An 18,398-nucleotide genomic window follows, 5' to 3' on the forward strand; every position below is an offset into this window, starting at 1 on the left:
AGCGCATGAAGAGAGAAACTCCAAAGAAAGCAGGAGGGAATGGGAACAGATCCTGGAAGCACTTCCGGACTCATGAGCTTGTCTCCAGGAGAGGTTATCAGAGACGCAGCACTGTCTCTGGAGGGGTTTCAGCTGGGGTCTCAATTCAGCTGCCCCCTGTGGCTCCCACCTCCTGAAAGCTACTGAGAGACAAGGTGACCTCTGATGTGTGTGACTCTATATTTTGAACAGGCAATACTTGCACATGGTTCAAAAAATAAAGGTACAAAAAATAAGCTGGTTCATTGAAAATCCTCCGTCCCACCCCAATCTCCCTGTTCCCCTTCCCAGGGGCAGGCAGTGTTCTGCATTTCCTATCCACACATATACAAGCAAATAGGGACACATATTCTCTTTCTTTAGTCCCATTTTTAATACACAAGATGTAGCATAGCCCCACACACTGTTCTGTGCCTTGCTTTTGTCACCTGACAATATATCTTGGAGATTACTCTGATTCAGTACATAAAGAGCTGCCTTACTCTTAGGTGTCTTTTTATGGTCACAGGCTTCTCGGGAGCTCAGAAGTAATCACATTTGGTTTGATTAGCTTCACATTTCCATTTATGACTTCCCCGCCCAGAGAGGGCAGGAAAGCTGTCCAAGGTCACGCAGCAAGGACTAAGGATGCGCCCTGATTTCTCTCCCCAGCTCAGTCCTCGGCTCCTGGCCCGGGCCACCTCGAGGCTGAGGCTGGCCAGACAGGGGAAAGAGAGGGAGGGGGGCGTCTTTAATTGAAATGCTCTCCGCTCTGCTCCTTTGCAGCCGGCACCTGGCGGTGTGCGGTGCGGATGCGGCCCGCCTGGTGCGCTGGGTGCGCAAGGGGCGGGGGGGGGGGGGGGGGGGGGGGGGGGACGGGGGGGTGCGGAGCGCCCACTTGGGAGCAGGCCAGGCCGGCTGATTCCCCGGGAAATCCGCGCCGGTAATGAGCTCCCGGGGCCCGAGGTGAGCTTCCCTAGCTGCTCACACGGCAACCTCGTGGCACCAAAGGAAACGGGGACTTTTTTTCTTCCGTGCCTGACAGCTCATTAGAAGAATTAATTTACTCCAGCGTTTGCAGTTTAAAGGACATTATTTACTGGTTAATTGTTGTTATTACAAAATGTTAAATATAATTATTTATTTCCCAGGCCCTGACTGCTTCTCTGACAGGAATTTATTAGGTGAGACAGGATCACCGGTGGGCACCCCTGTGCTGAGCAGCGTGAAGGCGGAGGGTTCACCCTTGGGCCTAGGTCTCTGGGCAGGGCGGGCACGTTGAGGGGCAGGACGTGAGGGGCTGTCTAGATCCTCCCTGCCCCCCACCCAGGGGGCTTCCTGGAAGCCGCTTCAGCTTTGGGAACCCTCTGTTCTGACTGGGCAGCACTCTGCCCTACAGTCTATCAACCATCACCCACAGCTCAGTCTAAGGGGCGAGGCTGATTACGCTCATATTACAAGTTAGGAACCTGAGGCTCATATACAGGTGACAGGCTGGGTGCTGATGAATGAGATGATCTGGAAAGGAGAGAGCACTGTTGTCTGAGACCCAACACCCAGTCCTGGGAAATGTGGATCTTTGGGGCAGACTGCAAACAATGGCCCTTTAGACAAGGCCTTCAGCTACCCCCTTTCCTGCCCAGGAACCTGCCAGCAGCAAGTCCCCTCAAGGAAAATTTGGAGAACCAAAGGGAGATGAAAAGTACTTTGAAAAAGTATGAAAACGGGCTCAAGGAAGCCGTTATTGTTGCTGTGCTGTAAATTACTGCAGAGTTATTTCTGGCTGGCAGCCTGGTTTATTTTAGACCCTACCTCATTTCTTAGGTTATAGGCCCTAATTCCTTGCCTGGTGAGACAGAAAGAGTCGAGCACTACTGGAGAAACTATTGTATAACTACAGCTTGAGGAATTTTGCAGATTCCCAGAATACCAGGGCTTGCCATCCTTCAGAGGTCTTCTCCACCTGCCCCTCATTTTATTTTATCGCCATATTAAATTTTAAAAAATTTTATTCATTTTTCAAATAGGTAATTCGTGCCCCAGGTGCAAAATTAAAAGGCATAAAACGGTATATGGTGAACTGTCTCTCTCATTCCTCAGAGGCAGCCAATGTTATCCATTCTTTGTGTTTTACTATATTTAAAAATGCTATTGTTTCCCTTTTCTGTTCATGTAGAAAATACAATTATTCCTGTAGAAGGAAATAAAAATCGTATGCAATCCCACTATTCAGAGCTGAATACTGTTAACATTTTGGTGTATAATCAGTGAGTCTTTTTCTCTTTGCACTGACACACATCTCTAGTTACCAACTTGCATAACCTGAGTTTTATTACTTGTTTACATTAAATATTGATTCTTCAAAAATAAAGGTCTGAGAGGGTATGTGCTAAATTGATAATTGGTATCTTGAGGAGAGGAACTGGACTGGGTTAGGGTAAGGGGGAACTTTGCTTTGTATTTATTATATGAAATTTAGAATGCAAATATATTTGTACATTACTTCCCCCCAATATTCCAGAATCTGATTTTAAATGACTGCATCTGAAGGCAACTATTCAACCAATCCTTTCATTCTTTTTTTTTGTTTGTTTATTTATTTATTTTTGGCTGTGTTGTGTCTTTGTTGCTGCACATGGGCTTTCTCTAGTTGCAGCAAGCGGGGGCTACCCTTTGTTGCAGTGCATGGGCTTCTCGTTGTGGAGCATGGGCTCTAGGCTCGTGAGCTTCAGTAGTTGTGGCACACGGACTCAGTAGTTGTGGCTCGCAGGCTCCAGAGCGCAGGCTCAGTAGCCATGGCACACAGGCCTAGTTGCTCCGCGGCATGTGGGATCCTCCCAGACCAGGGATCAAACCCGTGTCCCCTGCATTGGCAGGCGGATTCCTAACCACTGCACCACCAGGGAAGTCCCATAACCAATCCTTTCTTATTGTGGTTTGAAGATGTTTGCTGGTTTTGCCATTATCAACAAAGCTGGGGTGGACATTTTGTACATCTTTGCACACTCACCCAATGTTTCCTTGGGGCAGTTTCTTAGAAATGGAATTGCTAAAGGGAACATACACTTTAAGGGCTTTTTGATCCATCATGTCAAATTTCCTTACAGGCTGTTTCAATCTCCCATTCCATCAGCAGTGCCCACTCCCCACCCACACTTCCGATTTGTTCAGCACAGCACAAGTGTAAGGTTTGTGAGATAGTGGGGCAAAGCCAGGGGAGGCAGGCACAGGTTCTTCTCTGGGTGACGTTCAAGAAGGGGGCAGTGTGTGGTTTGAGAAGCCTGCGCTGGTGCCTCAGACCCATGGGATGCTGGCAGGAGCCCCGAGGGGACCTCAGTGGCCAAAGTGAAAAGGGGAAGGAGCAAGGAATGAGTGCCAAACCCTCAGGCCAGGAGGGCAGGGGCCTCAGCTAGTCCTAATCACGAGGCCTAAGGGGTGTGCATCAAGCACCTGAGCCTGGATCCAGATCCTTCCTCCAGGCGTCCAACCGTAGGCTGAGTGTAGCCCCACTATCTGGGAGGGTCTCAGAGCTAAAGGCACAGCTGAGATGACTCCTCTTAGAGCTCTTGAGCCCTTGAGAGTTACAACCCTCAAGTTTATGCGGCATGTGGAGGACCTTCCAACTCCTGCCTCCTCTAAATGTCACAGTCAGTCTTCTCTTTGATTCTAGGTGCCTGTTGCTGCCCAATTCTTGTCGGTCTCACCTATAGCCGTTGTTCCCTTAGATTCTCTGGCAAGTTGACCCATCCCATTTGGAAGTCTTTGGGAAGAACAAGAGGGACACGAGATGGACTTGTTGAATTAATATTGAAAAGATGGCATTCTGAAAGTGCCTCTCCTCTCTGGAGCCCAGTTTCTCCACGGTAGCCGAGGTTTCCTCTTGATGGGGGGAAAAGAGAAAGCCCAAGATTGCATCTCATTGGTGAGATGAATAATACATGTGAAGCATCTCACAAACTGTGTTTGATCCGCCTAAAGCTTCAACCGTTAACGTATTTCTCTTTATCCCCAGCAAGGGAGGGCTGGGAACTGTCAACATTTTCCTTTCTGCCTAATTTGTGCTTTCTCCATCAAGCGAAAAGCAGGGGCTGGGGGAGGGAAGGAGACGGGGAAAGAGGATGGTGGCGGTGGCGGTGACAGCCACTCCCTGAAACAATTCAATGAGCCACAAGACTGGGGGGTGCTCCCGTGGCCTGGGAACTGCTGGGGTCACTTGGTCAGAGCAGGGGCAGGGGGCGTCTGAGGACAGGGGCTGTGCTCTGGGTGTTGGGTCTGTTTGCAGCACTGTGTGCCCCTATGAAGTTGATCCTTGGAAGGGCCCGTTCTCATTTCTGGAAATGTTTCCCAGAGGTGAGAAGTTGAGGCTTGCCAGCTGCCAAGCACGGAAGATGCTCTCTTCCTCTCATGGGAGGAGCAGAGTAACGATGTTAAAAACTGCCACTGACTGAGCTCCGGGGCCAGGTGCTGTGCCAGTGTTTAAACCTATAAGCCTTCAGGCACTTCTCAGTTCACTCTGAGGGGTGACCTTAAACTCTAAGGATTTTATCCAAGGTCATACTGCTAGTCAGTGTCAGGCTATCTGGCCCAGAAGTTCACGTTCATTACCACAGTGCTATTCTCCCTCTCAACTAGTCTCTGATACTTTGCCAAACCTGTCTCCTGTTCTGGAGGAGCAGAGAGAAGTGGTTAAAAGCACAGACTCTGAAAAAAAAAAAAAAAAGAAAGAGCACAGACTCTGGAGATTGGAATCCTTTTTCCTCCTCTTCACCTCTCACTGTGCCTCAGTTTCTTCATGTGTAAAATGGAGATGTTAACAACAGTACCACCCTCATAGGATTGTGGTGAGGATTAAAGAAGTAAATATTCTCAGGTTCTCAGAGCCTGGAGTGTAGGAAGCACTGACTAGGTGTATTTGCCCTTATTCCCAGCTTATTTTACTCCACAGTCAAATTGCAACTCTCCCAACTGATCTTGAACTTATTCCATCTTCCCTCTTGGGACTGCCTGTCTCTGTCCCAATTTACCTTATTTCCCAGACCCCTTCCTGTGCCCAGCCTGGCTTGGGGCCCCACTGTCACACTCCCCAGGTTCTTGGAGGGCTCCCTGTGACTCCAGCATTCTGTAGACACGAATTAGATTTCAGCAGGTCTTTTGCCAGATTTCTAACAGGTCCTCTCATACCCATGAACCTTGCTGATGTTCATGGCTCTTTCACCTTCTGCTGTAGCTGGTACGGGAAATGCCCATTCCCTAGGTAACCAGCAGCACACTTTGGCAGGAGGTGGAGCACAGAGAGAGATGGCTTCCCTGGGAGGGAAGCAGAGCAGGTAGTCTCTACCGGGGAAGGAACAAGGGACGGAGGATGGAGAGGGATTTTCCTAATAACTAACAACGTGTCTTCCATTCTGAACCATTCATTCCTGTACTTTCACAGGCACCCCTCTCCCTGTGGGGAAGCTACTCATTGTGTCCACCCTCAATCCTTCCCATTGTAGAAGTGTGGAACAGGAGGAGGAAGTCCACCAAAGCAAGTACCGAAACTAGATTTTGGAGAGGACATCCTTACAGCCTTACAGGTGGTGAGAGGGTGATTCTGGTGAAGCGGAACCTCTCTCATCAGGGCCACGCAGGCCCAGTGGTCCCTAGCAGCCTGGCCTGTGTGCCAGTGTCCCAGAACCCTTCTGTTCAGGCCTGGCATCCCACGGAGGTGGCATTCTGCTCAGCAGCTCAGAGCACAGACGGAAGGGCGGGCATTGCTGAGAACTGATTTGCGGGAGCAGCGGGGGCTTTTTCTTCCTCCCTACTTCCCTGGTCTTTGATCTCCTGTCCTTCCTCACAGTCCCATTTCCTCCCTCCTTCTTCCCTTGATGCCTCCCTCTTTCTTTCCCTTCAGCAGGATCACAGCAGCTCCCTGGAAGGCAGGTGTGTGTGGTGGGGAGCAGGGTTGGGGGGGGATTTTTTGTCCTCTTGCTACTTCTGACTGGGCGGGGCCTCGCTGCCCAAGGTACCATCCTCCGACCCAAGTTCTGAGAGGCAGGGTTTGGCCACAGTGAAAGGACACACACACATACCCGCGCGCACACACACACACACCTGAAAAGCAAGAGCTGAAACAGAGGGAGGAAAACCAAGAGAGAAAGGGAGAGGCAAAGAGAGAAAGACAGAGACAAGATTCAGAGCTTAGAAAGAGTGAAAGGCAGAGACGGAGAGAGTCAGAGACAACGAAAAAGGAGAATTCAGCAAATTAAAATTTTTACAACCATCCTGCAAGTCTGCAGAAATGGTCTTCCCTGCGGTCTTTCATTTATCTCATTATCTGACTCCTAATGTGCTTTTGCCCCCTTTTCTTTTCTCGCCACACTTGGCGCAGAATCTTACCAGCTTTTTTTTTCCCCTCTGGCAGGGCCTTCACATAGCCTTTTTCATTACATTTCCTAATAAAAGCAACCACGAGGATGGCACGGCTGGAGGATTAAAAAGCCACCTCAGCAGCCTCCTGGCGAGCAGAGCCAGGACTTGCTGTAGCCGTGTTCGCACTGCCAGGGGAGCGGACCAACCCCAGCGGGCCAGGTCAGGGAGGCCCAGGCTGTGGAATGTTCCAGGACTGGGAGAGATGTTATAGCAGCCGTGGCAGGTGGACGATGTTATGGGACATGAGAGAACACCTGGAGGAGGTGGCCCCTTCCCGGAGCTGTCCCAGAGCAGAAGCCTGAGCCCAGCACCAGCCTGACCCCAGCGCTCCAGTTTTGCTCCAGAGCAAAGAATATTTGGGGCCTTTCTCTTTGGACCTTGGCTCACCCTGTAGCAAATTCTTTTGAATATTAGTGATGTCAAGTCTTCATCTTTTGAGAGTAGATTTGATTTTGTTATCCACACTTTTTTGTGTGGTAAAATTCACATAACATAAAATTTACCATTTTATTTATTTTATTTTTTGGCCACGTCACGCAGCTTGTGGGATCTTAGTTCCCAGACCAGGGATCAAACCTGGGCGTATGGCAGTGAAAGCGCCAAGTCCTAACCACTGGACCGCCAGGGAGTTCCCTATTTTTATTTTTCTCTCTTTTTTTTTTTTTTGCGGTACGCGGGCCTCTCACTGTTGTGGCCTCTCCCGTTGCGGAGCACAGGCTCCGGACGCGCAGGCTCAGCGGCCATGGCTCATGGGCCCAGCCACTCTGTGGCATGTGGGATCTTCCCGGACCAGGCCACGAACCCGTGTCCCCTGCATTTGCAGACGGACTCTCAACCACTGCGCCACCAGGGAAGCCCCCTATTTTTATTTTTAAATTTACCATTTTAACCATTTCAAGTATACAGTTCAGTGGCATTAAGTACATTTACGTAGTTGTGCAACCATCACCACCGTCCAGAACATTTTCATAATCCCAAGGGGAACTCTGTACACATTAAACAGTAGTTCCCATTCCCTCCTCCCTCGACTGCTGGCACCCACCATTCTACTTTCTGTCTCTATGAACTTGAGCGCTCTGGGTACCTCGTATAAGTGGAATCATACAGTATTTGTTCTTTTGTGACTGGCTTATTTCACTTAGCGTAATGTCTTTAAGGTTCATCCATATTGCAGCATGTGTTAGAATTTCATTCCTTTTTAAGGCTGAATAATATTCCATTGTATGAATAGACCACATTTTGTTTATTCCACGCTAAAAACAAACAAACAACCATTTCTATCCACACGAGGAAAGTGAAAAGAGAAAACCCATCCAGGGTCCCATCGCATTAACATAACAATTCTTCTTCCTTTTGTGTGTTTCTCTCTTTTGCTAATAACTGAACAATCTTGTCCTCCAAGGACCATTCCAGACCACTCTGAGAAAGCAGCTTGGCAGAGGATTTGGTACTTGGAAAGGGGCAAAAGTTACCAGGAAACAGGTCTGATAAATCAAGTTAAGGGAAAAGAAGGAACCCCCTATAAAGTAACATGACATTTTATTGCCCCAGGTTATAAACTGGCCCTGAAAGTATTTCACACATCGCCCTCTAAGACGATTTGGGCCGCACCCAGAGTGCCACTGGATTAACAACGCAAGCTCTCAAGGGGGAGACTTTGAAGAGAACAATGGTCATTTGGAAATATTTGGTTTAGTACTTTAAAAAATACACGTACAAAAAAATCAAATTAAAAGCAACTTTGAAATGGCTTTTTGATTTGGGAACCATGGAGGCCATCCCTGGTTAACGGCTTCATTTCTCAGGCACTTGGTCAGGGCTGTTGGCGTTGGTCCCAACCAGCATATCTCAAAGACCAGAGGGCATCACAGATTTAGAAGACCAGCAAGGGAAGGTATTATTGTATAGTGTCCATGTCAGTTCCAGCAGGGCGTCTCCAGTCTCAGCCACTGGTTGTGTTAATAATGTCAATGCCTTGTATCTGTGTGGTCCTTTGGGAAACTTTACCTTTCATTTCTTTCCACTTTCCTCCAGGACCCCCTTGCTCTAAGTCTCTGCTAGCCTCTCTGTCCCTTTCCCAACCCCAGAAGATAGCAGATTCTGCTTAGGGAGAGTAGGAAGCCCAGAGGTTACAAAGACAGCCTCACGGATATCTTTCCCTTCCCTCATCTTGTGTCAGAGCTCCTGAAATGAACCGCTATTTTCTTTCTCTCTACGTAAATAGAACGTATTTGTTTTCCACGTGGTCTTAAACACTGGGTCTTCTCCTTACACACACACACACACACACACACACACACATACACACAGACACACACACACACCCTCTCTGCTCCACCAGTATCAGCCTTTTTGAGACCACTCTTTCTCTTTCTGAGAAGCTGCCTCCTCCCATCAGTGCTCCAGGGGGCTTTTATTTTTCTTTTATTCTCAGCTCTCTATCAATCAAGAGGAGGGGGAAGCACTTCATCTGAACCCTTGGTGAGCAACAGCAACAACCAGCAGCTCCCGAGGCAGTGGGAACTTCATTTCCAGTGTTGACGTTTATAAATGTGGCACAGAAAACCAGTAGGGACTAGAATAAATCAAACAGCTTCTCCAAAGGTCCCCAGGGGGCTGCTTGAGAATTTCTTCCCATTGGGGTCATGCTCCTTCTCTTTCTTTGCAGAGGATGGGGTGGGGAATGCTATGGTTTGCAACATGGAATGAACCACATTCTTGCCCATTCTCCATGTAGGCGCTGAGCCCAGCACCCAGGATGCTCTGGAGCAAGACCATTGGGCCTGTCTCTGGATGTAGAGAAAGGCTTGGGGCTTGAAATCCTGGCTGGGGGTTGGAATGTTGGCTCTGTCACTTACCAGCTATCAGTTTCCTCATCTGCAAAATAGGGGTAAAAATGCCTGCCCTGCCCACCTCCCAGGGCTGTTGTGAAGATTCAGTGAGATGTCTATAAAGTGAGGGCCCTTATGCAATGTAGCGATAGGTTATTCAGGAGCAATGATAAGAACCAGGGTTGTCCAGACTCCTCAGGGTGTCCAGAGAGCTTTCTGGATGGTTTCCAGGCAGACCTCTCTCAGCCTATTCCATGAACCTCGGCTTTCTCTTTTCCTTTAAGAATTCTGGGCAAGGAGCACTGATAGTCTGTTCCAAACACAGCTGGACTATTCCCAATGTATTTTCTAAGCCTTTCCTTCTTCTGCCCCTCCAAATATCAAGAAAATAAAGGTGGAAAAATATGATAGGTGGAGGGAGGGAGACAGAGAGAGAGAGAGAGAGAGAGAGAGAGAGAGAGAGAGAGAGACTGAGAGAACGAGGGTTCCAAGGATGAGGCAGGAAGGCAGGAAGCAGGAGCAGTTGCCTAACACTCTCCATGTCACTGGGAACTCATCATGGATTATTTCAAGGTTCTGTACGAGACCCTGCTCAGTGAGATGAGACCCAGAGTGGGTCCCGAAATCCCACTCCCTTTATATTCCCTACATTTCCAGGTGTTGCACACCATCTTTCACCTGCTTTCTGGCCCTTCTGTGGATTTTGATCCTACCAAGGCCAAACCCTGCCTGTGGCTGGGAACTTAGGTGCAGGCAGGATGCTATGTCCAGAGTCTGTCCCTGAGCCCCCTCAGGACAGCAATTATCTGTACAGTGTTTGCTTCTAAGCCTTTTCCTATATAACAAGATTCCACTCAGCTTCATTCCCCAGAGGCGACTAGTGTTGCAAGTTTCTTGTTATCCTTATAGAAAGAAAACTGATTTTCTTTAAATATTTGTTCAACACTTTATGTAAAGGGATTAGGCTCTGCAAAGAGGAAGGTTGAACAGAGGACCATGTTTCTTCATTGTTCTGAGCAATTCAGCTCTGGTGGGCAGGTGCATGCCCCATTATTTAAAACAAAAACTGTGAAGTAAGTAGGACCCACTCTCAGGTGAAGGCAGTTAACCTGGGTGATGGGGTGGGGTCTACACTTGCATCTTATCAAAATAGTTTTCCTTTTATACAAATAGAGTGATTCTCTAAAAGGCATCTGGTCAGCAAAATTCCCTTCTTATTCCAGTCATGATGATGCTTTAGTGTCCCATGTATACTGGCCCTTCAGCCAAGGCTGGCTGGTCCACCCCTAAATCTGACTCTCATGGTGGCTATTATGAGATGCCCACTCTTGTTGTCCTCTGAGGAAGGTGGTCATTTTTGTTGACAATTGCCTTTTTTTTTTTTTTTTTCACTTCTTATCTGAGGAGGAAGGGGACAGGAGAGTGTAAATGGAGGACATACTGAAGGGGTGATGTATTTTGGGTACTAGTAATCTGACTGCAGCTGAGGTTGGAAGCCTGGTTATGGCAGGCTGAGTTATTTGGACCAACTATACCAGTAAAGGCAACTAAAAGTGCTAGATAAAATATCAAAAACACCTTAAAAGCCCCAAAGAGTTGATAAAATAGTAAGGAATTAATGGGCCAACATGGAAGAGAAAACCAGAGCATAGAAACCACTTTTCTCTGAAAGAGCCCAGCTGTCCTAGCAAATCTGAACATTCATTTTAATCACCTGTAAGAGGGAGGGGGTTAGAATTCCAAGCTCAGTGCCTTCACATGGTGGACAGTCTAATAGAAGATCCTTTTTTCAATACACTGAGACCCCAAATGGCTACATTATCAGGGTAAGGGTGGACTGAAGTACTCCAGCCCAGGTTCACATTGCCTAGGTGATCCAGGGAACCTAAGATCCAGAACTTGTTTAGATAGCTCAGGACTGGTGGTGCCCCTGATGCCTGGCAGAAGTAAGCACACTCTTTTCTAGAGAAAGGCTCCTTCATACTCAAATTATTCCTATTTATTTGGAACAATATATAATAAATAATAATTTGTTCAAGTGCAGTCACCAGAACTTGGTTGAAGAGAGTGGAGCCTACAAGAAAATAAGGCTCCATGAGTGAGAATCATAGAAACAAGAGACAAATGAGAAACAGCTGAGGGGGACTTCCCTGGTGGTCCAGTGGCTAAGGCTCTGCAGGGGCCCAGGTTCCATCCCTGGTCAGGGAACTGGATCCCACATGCTGCAACTAAGAGTTTGCATGCCACAATGAAGATCCCACGTGCCACAACTAAGACCCAGTGGAGTCAAATAAATAAATGTTTAAAGAAACCCAAAGAACAGCAGAGACTTCACAATTAGAATGATCAGATGTAGACTATAGCGAATTCCCTGGCAGTCTAGTGGTTAGGAGCCGAGGTTTCACTGCGGGGGGACTGGGTTCGGTCCCTGGTCAGGGAACTAAGATCTAAGAACTAAGAACTAAGAACTAACTAAGAACTAAGATCCATCCACGCAGCATGGCCGAAAAACAACAACAACAACAAATGTAGACTATAAATAATGCTTCCTGTGGTCAAAGAAATAAAAGACAAGCCTGAAAATATTTACAGGGAATAAGAAATTGTGTAAGGTGACAAAACGAATTTAAAAAAAATAGAAACTCTAAAAAAGAAAAAACCCATAGGAACTGCAATTGAAATGAAACCCATTAATTTATTTTTTACTTTTTAAAAGAAAATATTTATTTATTTATTTGGCTGTGCTGGGTCTTACCTGTGGGATATTTAGTTGCAGCATGTGAACTCTTTTTTTTTTATTTTTTTTTTATTTATTTATTTTTTTATGTGAACTCTTAGTTGCAGCAAGTGGGACCAAGTTTGCTGGCCAGGGATAGAACCTGGGCCCCCTGCATTGGGAGTGTGGAGTCTTAACAACTGGACCACCAGGGAAGTCCCACAACTCATTAATTTAAAAGCATCTTAAATGCAGTGGAACAGAGAATTAGCAAAGTAAAAGGTAATAGTGAGAAATTGCCCAGAATGCAGCACAGAGAGAAAAAAAGGGAGGAGGGAATAGGGAAGATAAGAGACACAATGGATACAGGCCTGTTTAATTAACATCCCAGAAAAAGAGGAAAGAACAAATAGGGCAGAGGCAAATATTTGAAAAGAGATAATGGCTGAGCAGTTTCCAGAACTGATAAAAGACACTAGTCCACAGATTTAAGAGGCCAGTAAATCCCAAGCATGAAAGTCCTGTTTAAATCAGCAGCCAGATGAGAAAGGAGGGAGTGGTACAGCTGAGTTTCCTTCCCAGCCCCAGCAGGCTAAACCTCCATAAAGCCTCCCACCAAGAAGCAGAGCCCTGTGGCTTTGGTACCTAAGATTCCCTGGCTCCTTTCGGCCTTTCTCCCTCTTCCACTGCCTTGAGGCCTCTCCTCCAACCAGGCCCTGGTATCATACCATCCATCCACAAAGGGCTTCCCTCAAACCTCTCCTTCTCTCTTGATCTCAAGGGAAGAAAGGGGGCCCAAGGCAGAAACAAAATAGAACAGAAGAAAAAGAACCAGTGAGAAAGCAGAGTATGAGATGAATGTTGTAGGCATTAATGCTCAGGAGATGGGCTAGACTGGTTTGGGGGGCAGCCTGGAGGTCACAAGCAGAAAATGGGAATTGAAGATGACTTAGAAGTTGCTGTCTAGAATTCCGCTTCTCTTCCCTTCCCTCCTTTCCCTCAGGCTTCCTTCTGATTCTCTGCCGCTATGACCCTGCGTCTGCCAGTATATTGTGGGGAGGACCCGAACTCCCATACCCATCTGCCTTCCCTAACAAACAGCAACATCTGCAGAGGTGGGAGAGGGGAAGACAATATCTCCCTGAAAACTGGACAATACCAGAGAGTTGAACCCCTGGAGTTAATCTTTCTGCACACTACCGAATTTTAGTTATTTGTCACCTGTCAAGCCAGCCCAATTCATGCAAAAGCTACTTTTCTTTTCCTGCCCCCAATTCTCACTCCTCCCTGCAACTCCCCAGCCCAGAGTTTCCTGATATCCAGGCTATGAAGCATAAGAAAGATGTGGAAGAGAGAGGAAGGGGAGATTCCTGACAGAGGATTCATATGCAGTCTCCATTCCAGACACACCCTCACCTCCTAGGAGCAGAACTGGGGCACCAATTCTCAACACTCTTTGATTTGCCATTTCCCTCAATGCCTGCTGAGCTTTAATGGGACCTTCTCCAAAAGCCTAGTGGTGGAGGGGACTTCCCTGGTGGTTCAGTGGCTAAGACTCCATGATCCCAATGCAGGGGGCCGGGGTTCGATCCCTGGTCAGGAAACTAGGTCCTGCATGGCGCAACAAAGACCTGATGCAGCCAAATAAATAAATATTTTATAAAAAACAAACAAAAGCCTAGTGGTGGAAATATACCCACTCAGATACACATACATGTAAATACAGCTACTTAATGAACACTTGGGTATATCTTAGAGCACCACAGTCAGATGAGTGTGCAAATATGCACACATATTTGTATAGAGCTGGGGTAGAAAGCCCTTAAGACAAGATTAAGAAGATTCCATTGTTCCTCTTCAGGGATGTTTTCCCTTAAGACAATGAAAACCTCTTCTCCCTCATTTTTATTGAATTTCCTCTCATCCCAGGGAGGTCTGAGAGCATCCTTTCATAGGCAGATCCCCAGTGCTCAGGCTAAATGATGATTTAATATTTTCTCAGAGGTTTCAGCCCAATTTCCAGGACTTTCCTTATTTCCTCCCTCCCCTGGAGACTGCTTAGTAGTCGAACTCTTGTCTTGAGGGAGCAGAGTTGACCCTAATATTTGCCATTTAACAAACCCAAAACAAAGGCACGGCAGGAAGCAGAAGTCAGGGTCTCTGGGGATTCCACCCCCTACCTCCTGGCTTGAAGGAGGGTACTGTCCTCAGCAACTCATAGAAGACACTGTCAGCCTTTGATAAACTTGCTGGGCGAGTCCAGAACAGACCTCTCACCTCCCTGAACACCTAATACCAGCAGGCTAGAGAGCCACATGTCTAAGGTGTCTGTGACAGCCAGAGAAACCCACTGTCTATTCAGCAAACACGTGTGGGTGATTTTCTGTCCCATATGCCTCCTCCACACCAGGGAATACTATGCAGCCATCAGGAAGAATGTGCCAGCCCCGGATGACTCAGGTGGAAGCCAAGATATAGGAAATGGAAATAGCAAGGTGCTGTACAGTACGTTACTTCTGAGATTAAAAAAAAAAGGAATATACCATATGTTTGTACACCCATAGAACATCTCTGGAAGCATACAAAAGAAAATAGTGACAGTACTGCATGTGGTGAGGAGCAGGAAATGGCTGAGGACAGGGTGGGAAGGAGAATTCCTTTTTGTAGTGTTTTCTTTTGAACCTTTTCCTTGCTGTTCCTTATGTCTGTATTACCTAAAAAAAATGACAATCAAAAGAAGACCCTTCTCCTTAAGGAGCTTAGGGTGAAGGCAGACATGCAGACACTTATCAATACAGTATTCTCTGCTCGTTGTTATCATGGAGATGAAGACAGGGTAGGAAGGGACTATAGGAGAGAAGTCATCCAAGTCAGCCTGCGGGTGTGTGAGGGATTTGGGATCATCATAGGGAACGCTGGAACCTCTCTCAGCTCAGCCTTGCCAGGGCCTAAAGTGCACAGTGAGAAGGGACCCGCAGTAGAACTGCAGGAGCAGACAGAGGCCACAACGCCTACTGCCTTGTGTGTCAAGCTAAGAAGTTGCGATTTTATCCTAATGGGAAATAGGCAACTATTAAAGAATGTTCAGCAGGGGAGTGACATGTTCAGGTTTGCTGTTTAGAGAGAGGATTCTGGCAGGAACACGGAAGGATAGATTAAGAGGAGCAAGGATGGGGTGGAGAGACTGCTTATGAGGTTAATGCAAGAATCTAGGTGAAGGAAGGCAGGTGGACGACCTGGGGCAAAGGGAGTGGGGATGGAGGAGAGGGATGAAAGCTGAGACATGCAATAGGTCCGAAATGTGTATGGAGACCACGTACAGATCCAGCTTTCCTGCTCTTGGTTTTCTCATGCTGGCATCCTCTGCACATTCTTCCCCAAACACCCTCAGCACCCGGCAGGATGGGTCTGGAGGGGCCACTTCCTGGTCGGCCTGCCTGTCTCCTTGCCCCGGGCTCCAGCTCCTTGGCAAAGAGGTGCAGAGGAAAGAGAACAGAAGCCTCTCCCTAGTCATTCAACTCCCAGGTAGGTCTCTCTTATTTATTCCGTGCTCTCTCTCTCTCTCTCACGATTCGGGTGCTCTCATTATTTCTGAGCTGTACAGCTTGCTGCTTCCCTGGCTCGGCTCTCCCACCCGTGTCTGCAAAGTGTCAATCAAACCATCAGATGAGCAGTTCAGCCTTACATCCTCCACGGCTCTGCCCCAGGACACAGCGGCAATTGCTGACACATGGCAGCGGTGTAGGGCTGCTGGCTCTCCCTTTAGTGGTCTTCCGATCCAGAATGGGTGTTAATGGGGAATTTGAGGGGATCGTTTCTCTCTACCTGCCCCTATCAGGATGGCCACAAGGATGGGCAGCCCTGAGAGAGAGGGGCAGCCTTCAGAAGCCGGTTTGCTTTTCATTTGAAGGTTGGACCATGGCCAGTGTCTGCTTTCAGAGGAGTCGTTTGAAATTCTTAACAAGAAGCAGAATGCTTGAGTCCAGGAATCGAGGGCAGGCTTGTGAAGTAGGGATGGGGAAATGGAATTGTTATTTCTGAAGTTATACTATATTAAACAAAGAAGATGTGGGATACAGAGCTGCTTTGTAGCTTCCCTGGAGGACAAACAATAAGAAATGTCGGGGGATGGGGTGGGGGGGGCAGCTGGGGAAAACTGAGATTAGAACAAAAAAAGAACTTCCCCAGGCCCCAGAACCGGTGACCGGGAAGATATGAAGCATCTGCTTCCTCAGGGGATTTCTCCTTATCCTTTTACAAATTATGAATGGAAGTGCAATTTTTATAGAATACGGGAATTAATGAGTATTAAGCTCAGTCACCTTGCCAAATTCTCTTTAGATCTTTGATACACACACACGTAACTCATGGTTGTGATCTGTGTGTGTCTATTTGTGTTCTGCTTCTCTTCCTCAGTATGGTTTCATATACACAGGTCTGCGGAGCCCTCTGTCCTCACACTTGTCATTTTGAATCCTACCTAGTACTCCATTGTGTCGACGGGCCAGAGTTTGTTCAGCTGTCCCCTGTGGCTGGGTTGTTTCCCATTTTTTTATATTATAAAAGTGCAACTAGGAATGTCTTCATACAAATGTCTTTTTCTTCCCTTGGATATTTCCTTGGGGTACAGTTCCCCAAGTCGAATTTCTAGGTCAGAAGGTTTGAACCATTTTACCACCCTGGAGCTCTCCAGAAAGCCCAGACAATCTGAGTTGCCACCCTACTCCCTCTCCGTCCCCACTGTACTGACAGATTTTATCATTTTTATTTACTTTTGCTCATTTCATAGGCACGTAATTGTACCTTGAAGTTATTTAATCCCCATTTCTTTCGTTGCTAGTGAGACTGGGTGCATTTCCACGTGAGGATTTATTGTCTGCTTCTCCTTTGTGTAAACTGTTCATCTCCTCTGACATCTTGTCAAGAGAAATCCGAAGGCTGACCTTATATATTTATATCAAGCCTTTACATACTTAAATAGTCCACTTTTCTCAGTTATGTCTGCCACTTTTTACCGTAAGGAAGCTGTCCCATCGGGAGGTGGATGCTATCTTGTCCCATGTGGGTCAGGGATTGGGGAGAGTTGAGGTGACTTCTGGATCCTAGAGAAATTTTTTTCAGAAGAAAAGGAAATGCCAGTCGTATGGTACCCCCTCCCTGGGCCCCTATCTTCCTAGGAAAGGAAGCCTGGGCTGAAAGAACAGCTAGTTGCCAAGGCCACTCTGGAGGATTCTTTGCTGGGGCTAAGCATCTTCCTAGGGTCACATGGATGTCCTGATCTATTATTTTCTCCCACTCACAGTATGGCCATGAGAGAAACAGCAAAATATTCAAATCAGAATCATCATTACAAGTCTGACTACTCCTTGGTATAGCACGGTGGTTAAGGGAACAGGTTTTGGAACAGGCAAACCGAGGTTCACACCTCAGTGCCTATGTTTACCAGGTGCGTGGCTTTGGGCAAGTTATAACCTCCGTAAGCCTTCATGTCTTTGGCTGTGAAGTGGTGTTTCAGTTATGGCTACATAAAAAACGACTTCAAATCTTAGCGGCTAAAAACACCAACTGTTTTATTCTATCTCATGATTTTGTAGGTCAGGAGTTCAGATGGGTCTTGGCTGGATGAGTCTTCTGCTCCACGTGGCATTAATTGGGTCACTCAGTGGTATTTAGCTGGTGGCTGGGCTGGGCTGGAGGGTCCAAGATTGCTTCACTCTGGCTCTCCATGTAGTCTCAGGGCCTCCCCATGTGGTCTCTCCAACAGGTGGTTGGACTAACATGGAGGCTCAGGGGTCCAAGAGTGGGTGTTCCAAGACAAGAAGAGGAAGCTACTTTTAAGGCTTGGGCCAGAAAGTGTCCCAGTGTCACTTCCACCATATTCTATAGGTCAAGCAGTCACAGAGCCTGTGATGGGAACAATGACCAAGAATTGGGAGCTATCTTTAATGTGACAAAAGTAGGGATAAAAATATTTACACCTAGGACTGTGAGGATTAAAGTAAATAATGCATGAAGAGTTTGATTTATCGGGAAGCTAATGAAACTTCAACCACAGGGCTCCTTAATTGCACAATCTCTTCCAAATCCTAGCACTTAATTTTGTGTTCACAATTTTTCTTTTCCTTTTCTTTCTCCTTCCTTCCTTCCTTCCCTTCCTTCCTTCCTTCCTCCCTCCCTCCCTCCCTTCCTTCCTTCCTTCTTTTCTTTCTTTCTTTCCACCAGGTCTTAGTTGTGGCCGGAGGCTCGTCACTTGCAGCTCCAGGGCTCTTTAGTTGCAGTTCACCAGCTCCTTAGTTGCGACACATGGACTCCTTAGTTGCAGCTTGTGAGATCTAGTTCCCTGACCGGGGATCGAACCTGGGCCCCCTGCATTGGGAGCACGAAGTCTTATCCACTGCACCACCAGGGAAGTCCCTCTTTTC

At 47.2% G+C, this 18,398-nt stretch overlaps 1 protein-coding gene across 1 annotated transcript in view; it reads right to left on the reverse strand.

Moving 5' to 3' along the window:
- SEZ6 (seizure related 6 homolog) overlaps window positions 1-18,398 on the reverse strand; it is a 101,047-nt gene that overhangs the window by 58,145 nt on the left and 24,504 nt on the right. The window lies entirely within an intron of this gene.

Source organism: Orcinus orca, chromosome 19, assembly GCF_937001465.1.
Source record: "Orcinus orca chromosome 19, mOrcOrc1.1, whole genome shotgun sequence".
In the NCBI taxonomy this organism is placed as follows: domain Eukaryota; kingdom Metazoa; phylum Chordata; class Mammalia; order Artiodactyla; family Delphinidae; genus Orcinus; species Orcinus orca.